The sequence below is a fragment of the Magallana gigas genome, chromosome 8, assembly GCF_963853765.1.
Source record: "Magallana gigas chromosome 8, xbMagGiga1.1, whole genome shotgun sequence".
NCBI classification, from domain to species: domain Eukaryota; kingdom Metazoa; phylum Mollusca; class Bivalvia; order Ostreida; family Ostreidae; genus Magallana; species Magallana gigas.
In genome coordinates, this window is record NC_088860.1 from 1,199,302 (window position 1) to 1,216,925 (window position 17,624).

At 33.9% G+C, this 17,624-nt stretch overlaps 2 long non-coding RNA genes across 2 annotated transcripts; both read left to right on the forward strand.

Moving 5' to 3' along the window:
* Positions 1-653: 653 nt before the first annotated feature.
* Positions 654-3,730, forward strand: LOC136271044 (uncharacterized). Its single transcript, XR_010708836.1, has 2 exons — positions 654-1,167; positions 3,434-3,730. It is a non-coding gene; the product is annotated as an uncharacterized lncRNA (long non-coding RNA).
* A 7,278-nt stretch (positions 3,731-11,008) lies between these two features.
* On the forward strand, positions 11,009-15,457 carry LOC136270841 (uncharacterized). The gene is made up of 2 exons (XR_010708700.1): positions 11,009-11,144; positions 15,170-15,457. It is a non-coding gene; the product is annotated as an uncharacterized lncRNA (long non-coding RNA).
* The last annotated feature ends 2,167 nt before the right edge of the window (positions 15,458-17,624 follow it).

A 17,624-nucleotide genomic window follows, 5' to 3' on the forward strand; every position in this document is an offset into this window, starting at 1 on the left:
ATTTTTTTTTTTTATCCGCAAATTTTGTGTAGGCCATTTTTCGTACATTTGTTGTCTGATTGTTATGAAACTTTCAGGGTATGTAGACAATGTTAATATCTCGGGACGTTTTTTTCAAATTTTTGAAATTAACTTCCGGTTATGAGTTATTGCCTTTTAATTGAAAATTGGGGGGTCTTTTGTCCAGAGTTGATCTCGGGAACTACAAAAGTTAGTTGCATGAAATTTAGCAGAATTGTTGGTAACATTTTATAGTTTTGCTGGCATGAAAATTTTGGCAAAATGTTTTTTAGTTTTTAAGCTATTTGCCGGTAAAGTATAAGGTTTTTGGGGGTCTGAAATTTTGTTGTTTTTTGTATAATAACCTTTAAACTAAAAATATTTTGTTAATACATATAGAGCAAAAGTTGTTTAGAATAACGAGAGCTTTCATTTAAAATTAAGAAAAAAGGGCTGGCCCCTATAATTAGGGGTCAGCAGCTCATACACGTATTTTTCTGATAGCAAAAATCATTATCATTTAATGAAAAAAAATGAATTCAGTTATTGTTAATATAATAAATAATGTCATTTGGTATCAAATTAAACAAGTTCTGTGCTATATTTTTTTTCAAATTTCATAAAACAAATATGTGAGAATCGTACATGAACGAGTTAATATGACTACATAGACACACAAGCGAACAAATGCCACTTTAAGGCCCAGGCATTTACTGCATTACGTTGTGTTGCGTCTTAGATAAATTGTTGTGATTCAATTTCATTTTTTTCATCTATATCATTTATGAATTCAATGAACACACATTATTTAAACGTTCTATGTGCAACTATTTGTCGGGGCGCCCCTGTATGTAACCCCCGCGCGCGCGCCGAATGTTAACAGTAACGAACGGCATTGTAGAAAAGAGAGAGCCGTAATGCAGAAGAGAAGTTGTGTATTCTTTCGGTGTATACATGCATTTTCAATTTACTGTGAAACATATGAACATGCACAGGGAACAATACTACATATTTGTTTAAGGAGGATATTTTTCTCGTGTGAATCGTTTACGAGGAAATTCTGACAGCCACACTTCTGTCGACGATCAGCCGTTGATAAGCTACGAGTAATAAAGGAGAAAAGATGGACATTAAAATGTGTGATTTATGTGGATGTTACTGAAGAAGGTGAGGCTTTTACTCCTTTTAAAGTTTCTTGTTAACTGGTTAAAATTTAGTATATAGTATAGATGTACGTGTAAGTACGTGCACACTGTTAGATGTTTTTGTTATGATGTGGGTGTTTGTTTACTAACATGTAATTTTTACATGTTTCATGGATGTTTAGACTCGCTCGAGGTTCATGGGGGACTGGAAAGGGTAACTGAATTTATCTATTTAAAAAAATAACAGATTGTGAATTTTCAACTTAAAATTCAAAGCAGGGTCTAATTAGAAACATATCATATATTCTTGTGCAGAAGACTCCAAATGTAGTCATGAATACCCTGTAGACATAACTTCAAGTAAATAAAATTGTATACTTCAGAGTTAAAACATGACTTTAATATCTTTATGATGCCGATCATTGTATCATTAGAGAGGTTTAGCAGACCAACGGGTACCCGGTACATGTACTTCTACATGTAGGTTACAAGTTAGAACTATGCGTACCATTCTACCAGTTCACATAATTTTTCTTGTTTAGCAGTTATGATGTGTACTTAAATTGTCTTTGTTAATGTTTTAAATGTAATTTTTTATTCTCTTTTTTTAATCTGACTACTGGCAGTACTGGCGTGCGAGCAGTTCTCGCCGAGGACCATTTCTCGCTGGTGCACTGTTACATCATATGTAATCGTATGTAATTTTATGTGTTGATAAAATGACGTAACAATGCACTGGTGAGAAATGGTACTCGGCGAGAACTGATCGCACGCCAATATTGATTAATTACAGACAAAAACTGAAGGTTGAGAGTGTTATTTTTTATTGAACAACATTGTTTAAAATAATTCTTTATATATGTGACGATCAGACCGGTTTGAATACCAGTGCCAGATAGCTCAGTTGGTAGAGCACCTGACTAGAGATTCAGGGGGCCCAGGTTCAAATCCCGGTTTGGTCCTTCATTATTTCTCCCATCCTGTTACAATATTGGTGTTGTGACCAACCCCTGGAACTAACAGGTTAACTCGATCCTGCCAGGGGTGATCTTCGAGGGTGAAGATCATTTAAGGGGGGAGGAATGTGACGGTCAGACTGGTTTGAATACCGGTGCCAGATACATGTAGCTCAGTTGGTAGAGCACTTGACTAGAGATTCAGAGGGCCAGGTTCGAATCCCAGTTTGTTCCATCGTTATTTCTCCCATCTTTTACATATACATGTATATCAGATATATGACAGATGATTAAGGGTCATCACATGTTTTGCAAGATTCAATAAGTGTTAAAAACCTTTACTTTACAACACAATACATTTAAGTGAATATTTATGTTTCTTGTTATTATTTGGTGTGGTTTTCTTGACAGTGTCGCATAAACAATTAACCCGCTCCTAAAACACAAACTTTCTTTTTGTGGATTCAGCTTACCGCTGATTGGCTGCTGTTGCAGCAGACAAATAAGATATGCACGCACAAAACACAATGAACTTATCAGAGAATGAGTTGAGTTTATTTCAACTGTTGGAATTTGGGTATTTTTTTTTTAAATGTATACTTGTGACAAAACATATATGTGGTACATACAGCTGTAGCTTTATGAAGAAAATTTTGGTTAGACCATATATACCTATCATGCAAGTAAATGATATTTACAAAAAACTTGCAATTTATTGCGCACGAAATATATTCTAGTTTTATAAAGATTGACATACATGTAATGTACCACATTCTGTGAAAAATGATCTATTATAAATTCTTCATTAAGTTTACTCATACATGTTTTATGCTTATTACACATAGTATTGTTTTTAAAACATGTAATTTATAAGAAAATTAAAAAAAACCCTCGCTAAATTTATTTGCCAAAAAAAAAAAACACAGTAGAATTGATAAAAAATGGTATACCAGAAGCTAATACCAGTACATGTACTTTGACGCTGTTCGGTGGGTAATATTCGTTTGTAATTTACGAATTGAAATATTGACTGTTGCACTACAAGTACGGTACCGTAATAAACTCTCTCTCTCTCTCAAACTCTCTCTCTCTCTCAATTTGATAAGTGTTTATACCTATGAAAATTTTTTAATATTATATTATGACTTGATATGCAAATTTTTGATCTTGTACTGCCTAAATGTTATATCATGTATTGGGATATGTCATACTTATTACACTGCATGGTCAGTGTATTTTTTTACAGAAATACTATGCATATGTTAATGTAAACACAGCTATTACTAGTACATGTATGTAAACACAGCTAATTATTTTTTTTTTTTATTTCAGCTCAAAACAGACTCTTATTACCACATGGCTTTTACCGGTACCTGTTGATTCTTGTGGGTCAGCTCCTGAGATTAACCTGTCACCTCTATTCACATGCATATTCCTTGTGTTCTACAGACTATTTACCGGTAATTCAAATTAAATCCGATAATGCATGAACAATAATGGAACTTGAAGAAAGCATCATGCCATGTTGTGGTTTGTGTTTGATAAGAAATTATGAAAACAAAATTAAGGCTGTTTAAAGAAATTCATAATTGCTGTGAAAATTTGTTTTTCAATAAAAGTATGCAATTATGTTTACTTTATTTTTTATTTCATAAAGATATTTAGATGTGTTTACATAATTGAAAAATCCCCCCCCCCTCTCTATTTAATTGTCTGCATTAAGATTACATGTAGGATATGTAAATGTACATTTGACTTTGAAATAACATCTGCTATGATAATTACTTTTGAAATGAACAAGAAACAACCTATTTCTACCTTTCTAAGGTATATATGCAGAAAAAAAGTAGAAAAACATGTCAAATTTGAACATTTTTCATAACTTACTGTTTTAGCATGGTTAGAAGGAGACTAGAAATCAGAATAGATTAGATATTCACTAAATATGATTGTTAGCTTACTTTTTTCATGAAAATTTTTTCATGAAAATTAAGAAATCACAAGCAGGACAGCTGTCTATTTGTTAATTAAAATGGTACAAATCATACAATAAACAAATAAAGATCAAATTTTAGAATCATTGATGATTGTTTTCAAATATGTGTGAGAAATTACTCAAGGAAATTGCCACACGTTTCATAAAATTAGGTAAAACATTTCAAACCATGACTTTTTATGAAAATCAAAAGATTGGGGGGGGGGGGGGGTATACATGTAAGGGTATTTCTAAGTGATGTGAAGCTTTTATCATGATTATATCATGTAGGCATATGTTGTATTGAATAAGGTTTCTTTTTAAAGGTGGTTGAACAACAATTGACCTCTAAAAGGTCAGGTAAAGATGTTTTACTATGGAGAACCCTGTAAATCTGTGTTTACTAAAGGAAATTGGAAATGGTGGGTTCACTTAAATGGCCATATTTTTATTAAACCTCAATGGAATTGGCAATATGTGGTATTCTTTTTCTCAGAATTGCATTAGCTTTCTTATTCTAAGACAAACCGTCTTTTCATAAAAATGTTAGTGTACTAAGTTAAAGGTACAAGGAACAGTTTCGGATAAAGTACCGTCAACATTTTTGTAAAATTGAGAGTGACTGTACTTGAAGGTTTATCATTGTTGCGTAGATTCATGAAATGAATTTTAATGATTATCAATAGTTAGAGGGATGTCTCTTGTTGGAATTGGTAAGCAATATTAAGGCCCCTAATTTTAAGTACATGAGAAGCAGAAATAAATTGTGAAACTTGCGGCTATGACAGATGTGTTGACTTTACAGTGAAATTGAAGGTTACAAACGGGAGGTTATATAACATGAAATGTAGGTGGATGGGATATTATATACCTATTTAGTATTTACTGGGTAGGAGGACAATAGCAAGTTTATTGTCCCCCAAGACAGCAACTATTTAATGAGGCAAAGCCAAGGGAAATAGTTGCTGTGGAGTGGGACAATAAACTTGCTATTGTCCGAATAGTCAGTTAATTGGTATTTCATTATACAGAAGAAAACTTTATATGTCAGCGATGCAGAATTTCTTGATGATAAACAAATTAGAGTTAAATCAAACTTTGTATTTAATGCGGCGATCTTATTAGGTCAGAGGTGTTCCGAGTTTAAGGTGATATGGGACACTTCCATGTTGTGACGTATTGTTTATCAAAATAAACAATAAAATAAAGTGTAATTACATAAGTACATGTAGTTTCTTTTAAAAAATGGTCACCTAACTCCTTAACGCAGTGGGTTAGAGGGTTTACTAGGAACCTGTAAGTCATGAGTTCGAATCCCGCTGGGGTTTTTACAATTTTTACCTTTTCAAATATTTTTAAAAGCTATTTTTTGGTTAAATATTGTAAAATTTAAAAATTCTAAACCGGTGAAAATTTTTCAATTATATAGTACTTTAATCCACATTAATATCGACAGATGTCCCATACCACCTTAAAAAGGAGGGAAATCAAATTCTGCTGATGAATGGTTTTGATGACTATTCACCAAGGGCAAATAGCATGGATACTATTTTAAATTAGATAAAAAGGCATGTTTATGCGGGCGCCTTCTAGTGATCAATTTGTCCGTCTGTCCATCCGAGATTGCTTGACTGGAGCATAGCTTCTCTCCCCTTGGCCCAATCTGGCTCATACCTCATCCACAGGGTTCCTTTGGTTGAAGGATGCGCAGTGACCTTGAACCATGTTTTTAGGTATAAGGTTAAGGTCATAGCAGAATTATATATATAAAATCCTTGTCTGGGGCATATCTTTTTTCCCTTTGGTCCAATCTGGCTTATACTCGCAGAGTGTCTCTATGGTTAAACGATGTACAGTGACCTTGCATGAAATTTCTAGGTAACGGGTGAAGATCATATCGGATCATGCAAAAATCCTTTTTTGAGAGCATATATAATTTCTACTAACCCCTATTTGGCTCAGACTTCACATAAGCAGAGCTTTTGAGTAAAGGGTGAAAGGGTGTGTAGTGACCTTGAACCTATTTTCAGTGAAAAGAAACTGTGAAGGTCATAGCAGAATTATATTTTTAAAAATCCTTGTCCGGAGTATATCTTCTCTCCCTTTGCTCCATTCAGCCTCATACTTCACCCACATGATGCCTTTGATCAAAATATATGCAATGACCTCGAATGATATTTGTAGATGAAGAGTCAAGGTCATATCAGAACACACAAAAATCCATATTTTAAGAGCATAGATATACTCTCCTTTTAGCCCCTATTTGGCTAATATTTTACCTTTACAGAGTTTATTGGTTAATGGCGTGCAGTGACCTTGAACCAAGTCTGTCAATGTGAAGGTCATAGCAGATCTTTTTAAAATTAGTTTTAGACAGTAGATTATTTCCCAAATATGCTTAATCTTGGTCAGATTGAACAAAAATGCATGTATGTTAGGGGGAATGAAATTGAATGAAAAGTTCTATGCCAGCTGGAAAAATTTCAAGTTAAAGGTCAAGGTCAAAGCATAATTCTCTGAAATAACATAAGCGGGGCCCTTTGAAATGTTCACCATTTCAATGTTGTCTGGTTCATAGTAATTTTACATAGAAAATATTCACAGAGGTACAGTAAAGTAAACTTTACATCGATAAGTTTCTGACAATTAATGACGCAACGAGCACACAGTACGAAAGGTCAACCCTTTGAAAAGCAGTGAAGAGGAAAAGTTCATATCGGATCATGCAAAAATCCTTTTTTGAGAGCATATATAATTTCTACTAACCCCTATTGGCTCAGACTTCACATAAGCAGAGCTTTTGAGTAAAGGGTGAAAGGGTGTGTAGTGACCTTGAACCTATTTTCAGTGAAAAGAAACTGTGAAGGTCATAGCAGAATTATATTTTTAAAAATCCTTGTCCGGAGTATATCTTCTCTCCCTTTGCTCCATTCAGCCTCATACTTCACCCACATGATGCCTTTGATCAAAATATATGCAATGACCTCGAATGATATTTTTAGATGAAGAGTCAAGGTCATATCAGATCACACAAAAATCCATATTTTAAGAGCATAGATATACTCTCCTTTTAGCCCCTATTTGGCTAATATTTTACCTTTACAGAGTTTATTGGTTAATGGCGTGCAGTGACCTTGAACCAAGTCTGTCAATGTGAAGGTCATAGCAGATCTTTTTAAAATTAGTTTTAGACAGTAGATTATTTCCCAAATATGCTTAATCTTGGTCAGATTGAACAAAAATGCATGTATGTTAGGGGGAATGAAATTGAATGAAAAGTTCTATGCCAGCTGGAAAAATTTCAAGTTAAAGGTCAAGGTCAAAGCATAATTCTCTGAAATAACATAAGCGGGGCCCTTTGAAATGTTCACCATTTCAATGTTGTCTGGTTCATAGTAATTTTACATAGAAAATATTCACAGAGGTACAGTAAAATAAACTTTACATGGATAAGTTTCTGACAATTAATGACGCAACGAGCACACAGTACGAAAGGTCAACCCTTTGAAAAGCAGTGAAGAGGAAAAGTTCATATCGGATCATGCAAAAATCCTTTTTTGAGAGCATATATAATTTCTACTAACCCCTATTGGCTCAGACTTCACATAAGCAGAGCTTTTGAGTAAAGGGTGAAAGGGTGTGTAGTGACCTTGAACCTATTTTCAGTGAAAAGAAACTGTGAAGGTCATAGCAGAATTATATTTTTAAAAATCCTTGTCCGGAGTATATCTTCTCTCCCTTTGCTCCATTCAGCCTCATACTTCACCCACATGATGCCTTTGATCAAAATATATGCAATGACCTCGAATGATATTTTTAGATGAAGAGTCAAGGTCATATCAGATCACACAAAAATCCATATTTTAAGAGCATAGATATACTCTCCTTTTAGCCCCTATTTGGCTAATATTTTACCTTTACAGAGTTTATTGGTTAATGGCGTGCAGTGACCTTGAACCAAGTCTGTCAATGTGAAGGTCATAGCAGATCTTTTTAAAATTAGTTTTAGACAGTAGATTATTTCCCAAATATGCTTAATCTTGGTCAGATTGAACAAAAATGCATGTATGTTAGGGGGAATGAAATTGAATGAAAAGTTCTATGCCAGCTGGAAAAATTTCAAGTTAAAGGTCAAGGTCAAAGCATAATTCTCTGAAATAACATAAGCGGGGCCCTTTGAAATGTTCACCATTTCAATGTTGTCTGGTTCATAGTAATTTTACATAGAAAATATTCACAGAGGTACAGTAAAGTAAACTTTACATCGATAAGTTTCTGACAATTAATGACGCAACGAGCACACAGTACGAAAGGTCAACCCTTTGAAAAGCAGTGAAGAGGAAAAGTTGCTCAGAATTATGTTTTAAACAAAATTGATTTTTTACGTAAATTTTAATTTTGCATTCTGGGTTAAGAAAAAAGATGTTAGTTCAAGGTAAAGTTAACTTGTACCTAAAATGAAGTCAAATTTGTTAAGTCGTACTTAAACACATTGTTTTTTGTTAAGTCGTTCTTGAAATGGTTAAGGGTTTTTGGTTAAGTCGTACTTAAAACCATTCGGATTATGTAAAGTTGTACCAAAAATCATTCGTTTTTTTTTTTATCTTTTTGTACTTAGGTTTCTTTGTTACTAGATTAAGAACTCTGCTTCTTAGACGTACTTCTAGCGTTGCTTTCGACATTAGCGGAAAACCCACTCGTTGCTTTACAACGAGCTTTGCTCTAGTTATTATACTTTTTCTTTTTTTTCTGACTCCTGTTTTGCTTCATAACTCAAAAAGTTTTCAATCGATTTCAATAAAACTTCCAGAGATTTTAGCAAATATTCGTCCCTCAAAGATGTTAAAGTTTTGAAGACAACGTCACTTCCGTTTTGACGTTACGTCATTTTAAAAAATTTAAAAAAGTCATTTTGTCCGGGACTTTTCTCAAAAACACTTTAGGATAGAGGCTTGAAATTTTCAATGGTTGTGATTTGGTCGATTTACCTCTGTAATGAAGCTATATAATAAAAATCCGTCACTTCCGGTCGAAACTGGAAGCGAATCAAATTTTTCGAAAAATTGAATTTTTGGATCAAACAAAAAACGTATACGTATTTTGTAGAGCTTTTCAAACCGAATCTAATGCTGAAAACCGTTTAAAATCCGGAGGATGCATTACAGAGATATCGGGGTTTAAAAACTGATTTTCCCGGAAATTTTGATGCCGCGTTCTTGGTTTCAAAAATAGTGCAAAATTCACACTGAAAGTAACTTCTACTGTAACAATTCGTACTGATCATAAAACTTTATTAAAAACATAAAATTATATGCATATTGTATAGCTTGCAAAGCTAAATACAAAACTTAAATTCGTTTTAAAATCGGATACTGCATTGCAGATATATCGGGGTTTTAATATTGATTTTTCCGGAAATGTTGATTCCTCGTTATTGGTTTAAAAAATAGTGCAAAATTCACACATAAAGTAACTCTTCTTCTTCTTCTTCTTCTTCCAGTAATGTGCCTGGCACCAAGGTTGGGCATTATCGCACATGATTAAAAGGTTAAAATCATGCTGAGGAAGGCCTCGTTAAAATCTGGTTAAAATCTTCAATTATTACAATGGGTAGGATCTGGGGCTGATTCGGGCTTTGAAGGCCTCGAGTGAATCAGCTGTCACTATGGCTGGTGAAAGTGAGTTCCAGATTACTACTCCGGCTGGAAAGAAGGAGTCCTGATAACATTTTAAGTGGCAAAATGGTTGTAGGAACCTCATAGTATGTCCTCTAGTATTACAGCTGTTTACAGGATGTAAATGACTAGATGGTATGTCGATGTATCCATTCACAATCCTGTACATCATGGTGGCTCGTGATGTTATCCGCCTGGACTGCAGGGTATCAAGATGGAGATGATTGAGCATGGATGTTACGCTGCTCTCCCTGCTATAGTCGCCCATGATGTATCGTGCAGCTCTTCGTTGTACCGCCTCTATCTTATTGATGTGGGTCTTGTTGGTATGATCCCATACTGTAGAGGCATATTCCACCTGAGGTCTCACTAGGGTCTTATAGCTGGTTGCCTTGATGGACCGTGGGCAACCAGATAGGTTGCGACTCAGGAAAGCAGTGGTGTTGTTGGCTTTCCTGGTAATGTTGTTAATATGTGGTCCCCAGTTGAGCTTGTTGTCGATGGTAACACCCAGGTACTTTGCTTTGGTGGTGAGCTGCAAAGTTTGGCCATGGATGGAATAATTGGCCTTGATTATACGCCTTTTGTTGGTGATGCGTATTACTTCACATTTCTCTGGGTTGAAGCTCATCAGCCACTCAGACTCCCATACTTGTAGTTGGTTTAGGTCTTCTTGAAGAGTGATTGTGTCCTCCTCATTAACTATCCTGCGGTACAGCAAGCAGTCATCAGCAAAGAGCCTTGCTGTTGATTTGACTCGGGATGGTAGGTCATTGATGTATACCAGGAACAGTAGTGGACCAAGCACTGTGCCCTGGGGTACTCCAGATGTTACAGGAGCAGCTGATGACATCTCTCCATCAACAACCACTTGTTGGCTTCTGTCAGATAAGAAGCTACTGATCCACTCCAGGGTCTGTCCTCTCACACCATAGTGCTCCAGTTTGAGGGCTAGTCGATGGTGGGGGACTTTATCAAAGGCTTTGCTGAAGTCAAGTAAGACTGCATCTACCTGTTGGCGTTGGTCGAGGCTACTTGCTAGATCATGGATAGTTGTTATCAGTTGACTTTCACATGATCGTCTCTTCCTAAAACCAAAACTAAAACTCCTGCTGAAAAGATTTCGTACAGGTCATAAAACCGAACTCGTTTTTTACATAGTTAATCAGAGTGTTTATTGAAACAATTTCGTTAATTTGGTCGATAATTAGGTTGTTAGTTTTTATTAGTCTTATTAGTTTTAATCGAAATAAATATCGTACGATTCACCATGTCAACTAGCTCGCCATGTTTTGACTGCGAACAACAGCTGATAGCGGTGTGTCAGAAGAATGGCCTGCAAGACGGCGATAGTGGAAATTTCAGCTCAACTAACGTATGACAGATTATAAAGGTATGTTTCAATACAGAATATGTCGTATTGACTTTTACTTTTCAAAGTGTTTGTGCACTTTTCGATCTAATCCGACATTCCTCTGACTCTAAACTTCGCTTTTGACGTGCGTAACAATATAAAAGCGGGCATTTGAGTCAGAGAAATCTCGGGATATTATCTGTTCAATGTACTATCATGTGTATGTTTTGCTCACTACTCTTTTAAATTTCTATTTATTATTATGTATATGTATGTCTTATTTTGTATTGAACAACACACCACACACTGTAAAACAGTGAAATTAAAAGGGGTGGGGGTCAAAAGGCACACAAGAGTAGAATGTTGTAATTAGAGTGCATGTTTGCATGATGATAACTTTACCCTAAATATTTGAATAAAGCAGATCTTTACCATATCACCTCCACTTAATTAATGAATTAAAGAACTCAGACAGGCTTGTGCTTTATTAAATAAATATATTTGACATGGTAAATATTCAATAAATATATTTGACATGGTAAATATTCAGTCTAATTAAAATTAGAACTTTTGTCTGGCTCGCCGTTATATATGATTATCGCCTGTGAAAGAGCATGTAAAACAGAGTGCATGATGAAAAGAACTTGAAGTTCAGATTTTAGGTTAATGTACGTTCCCTGATAAAACATTCTTCTCAAGATTTGATTATTTCACAGAACCATTGTAACTTTGTTGAGATTAGTTTATCTTTTATATATATTGAATTTTATTGATTCAATTTAGGTAAACTTTACATGCAGAACACATCTACATTGTAAACAATTTTTACAGTAAGACAAATGTATGAATAATTTTTACTACATGTGCCTCAGATCTCTCTCTCTCTCTCTCTCTCTCTCTCTCTCTCTCTCTCTCTCTCTCTCTCTCTCTCTCTCTCTCTCTCTCTCTCTCTCTCTCTCTCTCTCTCTCTCTCTCTCTCTCTCTCTCATGCTTTTAATCTTGGCAATTAGCATCACAGAGCAACATAATTTTGTTCATATCTTTATCTAGTAAAAGAAATCAACAATGCTTTAAATTTCAAAATGAGCATGTATTATCGTGCACTCCCTCATTTTTTCATCGTGCAACTAAAATCCAAAGCTTTTTAAAATTGTTTATGGAATTTTATACGTACTAAACATAATATTGTTTTCAAAACCTGTCATTAGTAAGACAAGAGAAAAAAATCTATGCTAAATTTTTTTGCAAAAAAAACCCCAGTAGAATTCATTTAATAAAAAATGATATAGCAGAAAATTATACTTTGAGGCTGTTCGGATAAAATACTGTAAGTCTTTTAATTCCACCGTGTTAAAATTTCATGATTTTTACTAAAGTATCAATTGAGATGGTTTTAATTTCACACTGCTTAAAAAATTCAATTGATCAGAATAGAAGCATTTAAATTTCATAATATTTGGTTAAAGTGTTCAAACTAATGCTTCATAGGAAAATCAAAAAATAGGGGGAGGGTATACATGTAAGGGTATTTCTAAGTGATGTGATGCTTTTGTCATGATAATGTCATGTACATGTATGTAGTTTTGAATATATATATAAGGTTTCTTATTTAGGGAGGTTGAACAACAGTTGACCTCTAAAGAATTAGGTAAAGATGCTTTATTTATGGAGAGCCCTATGAATCTGTGTTAAATAGAGGAAAGTGGAAATGCTCGGTTCACTTAAATGGCCATATTTTTCTTAATCCTTAATGGAAATGGCAAAATGAGGTATACTTTTTCTCAGAATAGCATAAGCTTTGTAAGTTTAGGACAAGATGACTTTTCAGAGAATGTTAGTGTAAGTTTCAAGACTACGTGGTATTTCTCATTTAACTGTAATTTTGAGTGGATTTTGTACCAAAAGTTGTCTATTTTGGGAAAATCGATAATTTTGTTGGTTAGATATGTCATTACATGATTTATTAGCTATAATATACAAGGGAAGTAACTCCCTTTTAAATGTGTAGAATGACCACCACTAGAGTAAATTGGCTTAGAAAGTAGGTACCGGTATTTCCTATCCTGATGACAATTAATAGGCTTAAATTAATTACCGAGATAAGAATTATTACTGTAAAAGAGTGTTGATCAATTGAATTATTTAAATTATAAATTTGCAGCAATTTTGCTGTCTGATTTCATGAAATAACATTAAGCAACCTGACTTTTATACCTCAATTTTTTTAAAACAGCATATTTTTCTTTCAAATGAAATTCACATGTAGACAAATGCAGTTATCAAAGTACACAATATGTCAAAAAACTCAAGTTTTTGCTCCTTCCTATCCAAAAGTGATATTTTAGATATATTTACAGAATTCAAAAAGCCACCCCCTCTTTCCAATTGTCTCTATTACCATTACATGTTGGATATGTAAATGTACATTTGACCTTGAAATAACATCTGCTATAATAATTAATCTCGAAATGATCAAGAAACAACATATTTTTACCCTTTTATTGTATATATGCATCAAAAATGTAGGAAAACATGTCAAATTTGAACATTTATCATGGAATTCTCATCCGTCCCCAGGTACCCGGTTGTGTTTGAATTTCATTTCAATTAAGAGCAGACATCATACTTGTAGGTCTTACTATTTTAGCAAAGTTAAAAGGAGACTAGAAACCAGAATAAATAAGATATTCACTAAATATGATTATATAAATATGAAGCATACTGTTTCATGAAAACAAGAAATTACATGTATGGCGGCATGTCTTTTTGTGAAAAAAAATGTTGCATTTCATCCATTTATCAAGAAAAGATCAATTTTTAATATCAGTGATGGTCGTTTTCAAATATGTGAGAGAAATAACTCAAGGGAATTGCCACAAGTTTCATAATATTAGGTTAAAGTGTTTAAACTAATGCTTCTTAGGAAAATCAAAAAATAGGGGGAGGGTATACATATAAGTGATGTGATGCTTTTGTCATGATAATATCATGTATATGTATGAAGTTTTGAATGAGGTTTCTTATTTAGGGAGGTTGAACAACAGTTGACCTCTATAAGATTAGGTAAAGATGCTTTATTTATGAAGAGCCCTATGAATCTGTGTTAAATAGAGGAAAGAGGAAATGCTGGGTTCACTTAAATGGCCATATTTTTCTTAATCCTTAATGGAATTGGCAAAATGAGGTATACTTTTTCTCAGAATAGCATAAGCTTTGTAAGTTTAAGACAAGAGGACTTTTCAGAGAATGTTAGTGAAGTTAAAGGTAGCAAGGGACAGTTTCGGATAAAGTACCTGTCAATATTTTTGTAAAATTGAGAGTTGCTGTACTTGAAGGCTTATGCGTGTTGCTAAAATTCATGAAATGATTTTTAATGATTATCATTAGTTAGAGGGATGTCTCTTGTTGAAATTAATATTCATTATGTAGGCCCCATATGTTAGGTACATGAGATTCAGAAGTAAAATGCGAAACATGCAGCTATGACTGTTGTGTTGACTTTAGACAGTGAAAATGTTACAGACGGGAGGGTAAATAACACGTACGAAAAGTAGGTGGATAAGACATTATAAACTATACACCGGTAAGTTTCTGACATGTGATGGTGCAACATGCACACGGTACGGAAGGTCAACCCTTTGCAGGGAATTGGCTGGGGGAGGTCTAAAAAGCTGAAAAATCATGAAAAATTAGCAAAATATGGAAGGGTCAAAATCTCATAAAAACCAGTATGTAGAAAATTTTACAGGTTTTGACTAGTAATTTTCTTCAGAAATTGGTGATTGGCCTTATAAAGAGTGAATTAAAGGTATTTGTGCTTAATGGGAACTGAGGAAATTCTAGTTACAGGGTTCTGAAGACACACGTCCCCAGGCTACAATGAAATGTATCAAAAAACTGTCCTGTGCCATCTAATGTCATGTATCGGGATATGCCATACTAATTACACTGCATGGTCAGTGTATTTTTTTTTTCAGAAATACTATGCATATTTTAATGTTAACACAGCTATTATTAGTACTGGTACATGTATTAACACAGCTTATTGATTTTTTTAATTTCAGCTATTGGTGGCCACATGGTTTTTACCTGTTGATTCTTTTCAGCTCTTGAGGTTAACCTGTCACCTCTACCCACATGCATATTCCTTAATATTTTCTACAGACAATAACCAGTAATTCAAATCAAATCGGATAATTCATGAACAGTTACTGTAATGGAACTTTAAGAAAGCATCATGCCTTGTTTTTGTTTGTGTTTGATAAGAAATTATAACAAAATTATGGCTGTTTAAAGTAATTTACAATTGTTAGCTGTGATAATTTGTTTTTCAATAAAAGTATGCAATTATGTTTCCTTTATTTTGTTTTTAGCTCACCTGAGCCAAAGGCTCAAGTAAGCTTTTCTGATCACAATTTGTCGTTGTCGTTGTTGTAAACTTTTCATATTTTCATTTTCTTCTCAAGAACCACTGGGCAAATTTTAACCAAATTTGGCACTAAGCACCACTAGATGAAGGGGATTCAAGTTTGTTCAAATGAAGCTCAAAAAGTTTTCATCTGATTTCGATGAAAGTTTTAGAGCTTTTTGTAAAGTTACCACATCTCAAAGATGTTAAAGTTTCAGCTTTGACGTCACTTCCGTACAAATTTGACGGCCATTTTTAATTTTTAAAAAAGTGGTTTTGTCCGGAGGAAATCTCCATGAACTTTCAAGATATCGCTATGAAATTTTTACTGATGATAGATGTATACTTCAGTGTTATAGAATTTGCCATGGTGAATTCAAATCTGAAATTTGTTTTAAAATCGGGCGATGCATAGCAGAGATATTTGGGATTAAAAATCGATTTTTCCGGAAATTTTGATTCTTATTCGAGGTTTAAAAAATAGCATATAGTTGAAAGTGAAATTAACCCGTACCAAAATTATTCTTGTTCTTGAAATCGTTAAGGTTTTTATTAATTCGTACTCAGAATCATTCGGATATCGTTAAGTTGTACCAATAAATATTCGAGTTTTTTTAAGTTTTTTTTTAAAGTTACCCTAGTTATTGTTTTAAGAACTCTGCTTCTTACATTGACATCTAGCTTTACTCTCTACATTAACGGAAGACCCACTCGTTGCTTTGCAACGAGCTTTGCTCTAGTTCTTATTAGGGTCTTCCGTTTTCAACGGAAGACCCTCTTGTTATTCTTCGGTTTCTTTTTAGGGTCTTCCGATTTCAACGGAAGACCCTCTTGTTATTCTTCGGTTTCTTTCTATTATTATTATTATTAGGGTTTTCCGTTTTCAACGGAAAACCCTTTTGTTATTCTATGGTTTCTTTTTCTTTATTATTAGGGTCTTCCGTTTTCAACGGAAGACCCTCTTGTTATTCTATTGTTTTTTTTTATTATTATTATTCTTCTTGTTTTTCCTTCTGACTTCTTTTTTGCTTTATATCTCAAAAACTATTCAACCAATGTGCAAGAAATTTTCAGGGATTATTTTAATTTCTTGTCCCTTGAAGCCTTCAAACTTTTAGTCATTAAGTCACTTCCGGTTTCTAGTTACGTCATTTTAAAAATTTTCAAAAAGTGATTTTGTCCAGCACTTTTCTCGTAAACGGTTGTTTATAAAGACTTGAAATTTTCTGTGATTGTAAATCTGCGGATTGACTTATGGCAAATGTACAGAAAAATTTATTTTGTCACTTCCGGTCGAAACCGGAAGTGAAACAATTTTTTCGAAAAAATGAATTTTCTGATCAAATCAAGAACGAATATGTGTTTTGTACAGCTTATTAAGCTGAATCTAACACTGAAAGCCGTTTCAAAATCGGACGATGCATAACAGAGATATCGGGGTTTAAAAATTGATTTTTCCGGAAATTTTGATTCCGCTTCCTTGGTTTAAAAAATAGCGTAATATTCAAAGTAAAATTAACTCGTACCAAAAATAATTGTTAAGTCGTACTTGAACACATTCGGATTTTTTTTGTTAAGTCGATCTTGAAATCGGAAATGTTTTTGTTAAGTCGTACTTAAAATCATTCGTATTTTGTTAAGTCGTACCAGGAATAATTCGATTTTTTCATCTTTTTATTTTCGTTACTCTTGTTGTTGGTTTTAGAGCTCTGCTTCTGACAGGAACTTCCAGCTTTACTTCTGACATTAACGGAAGACCCACTCGTTGCTTTGCAACGAGCTTTGCTCTAGTGATTATTCTTTTTCTTTTCTTCTGACTTCTTTTTTGCCTCATAACTCAAAAGGTTTTTTACCGATTTTGATGAAATTTTCAGAGATTTTTGCAAGACGGCGTCCCTTAAGAATTTTAAAATTTTTAAGAGAACATCACCTCCGTTTTGACGTGACGTCATTTTTAAAAATTTCAAAAAGTCATTTTGTCCCGGATTTTTCTCAAAAACGCTTTAAGATAGAGGCTTGAAATTTTTAATGGTTATGAATTGATCGATTTTCCTCTGTAATAAGGCTCGAAATGAAAATCTGTCACTTCCTGTCGAAACCGGAAGTGAAAC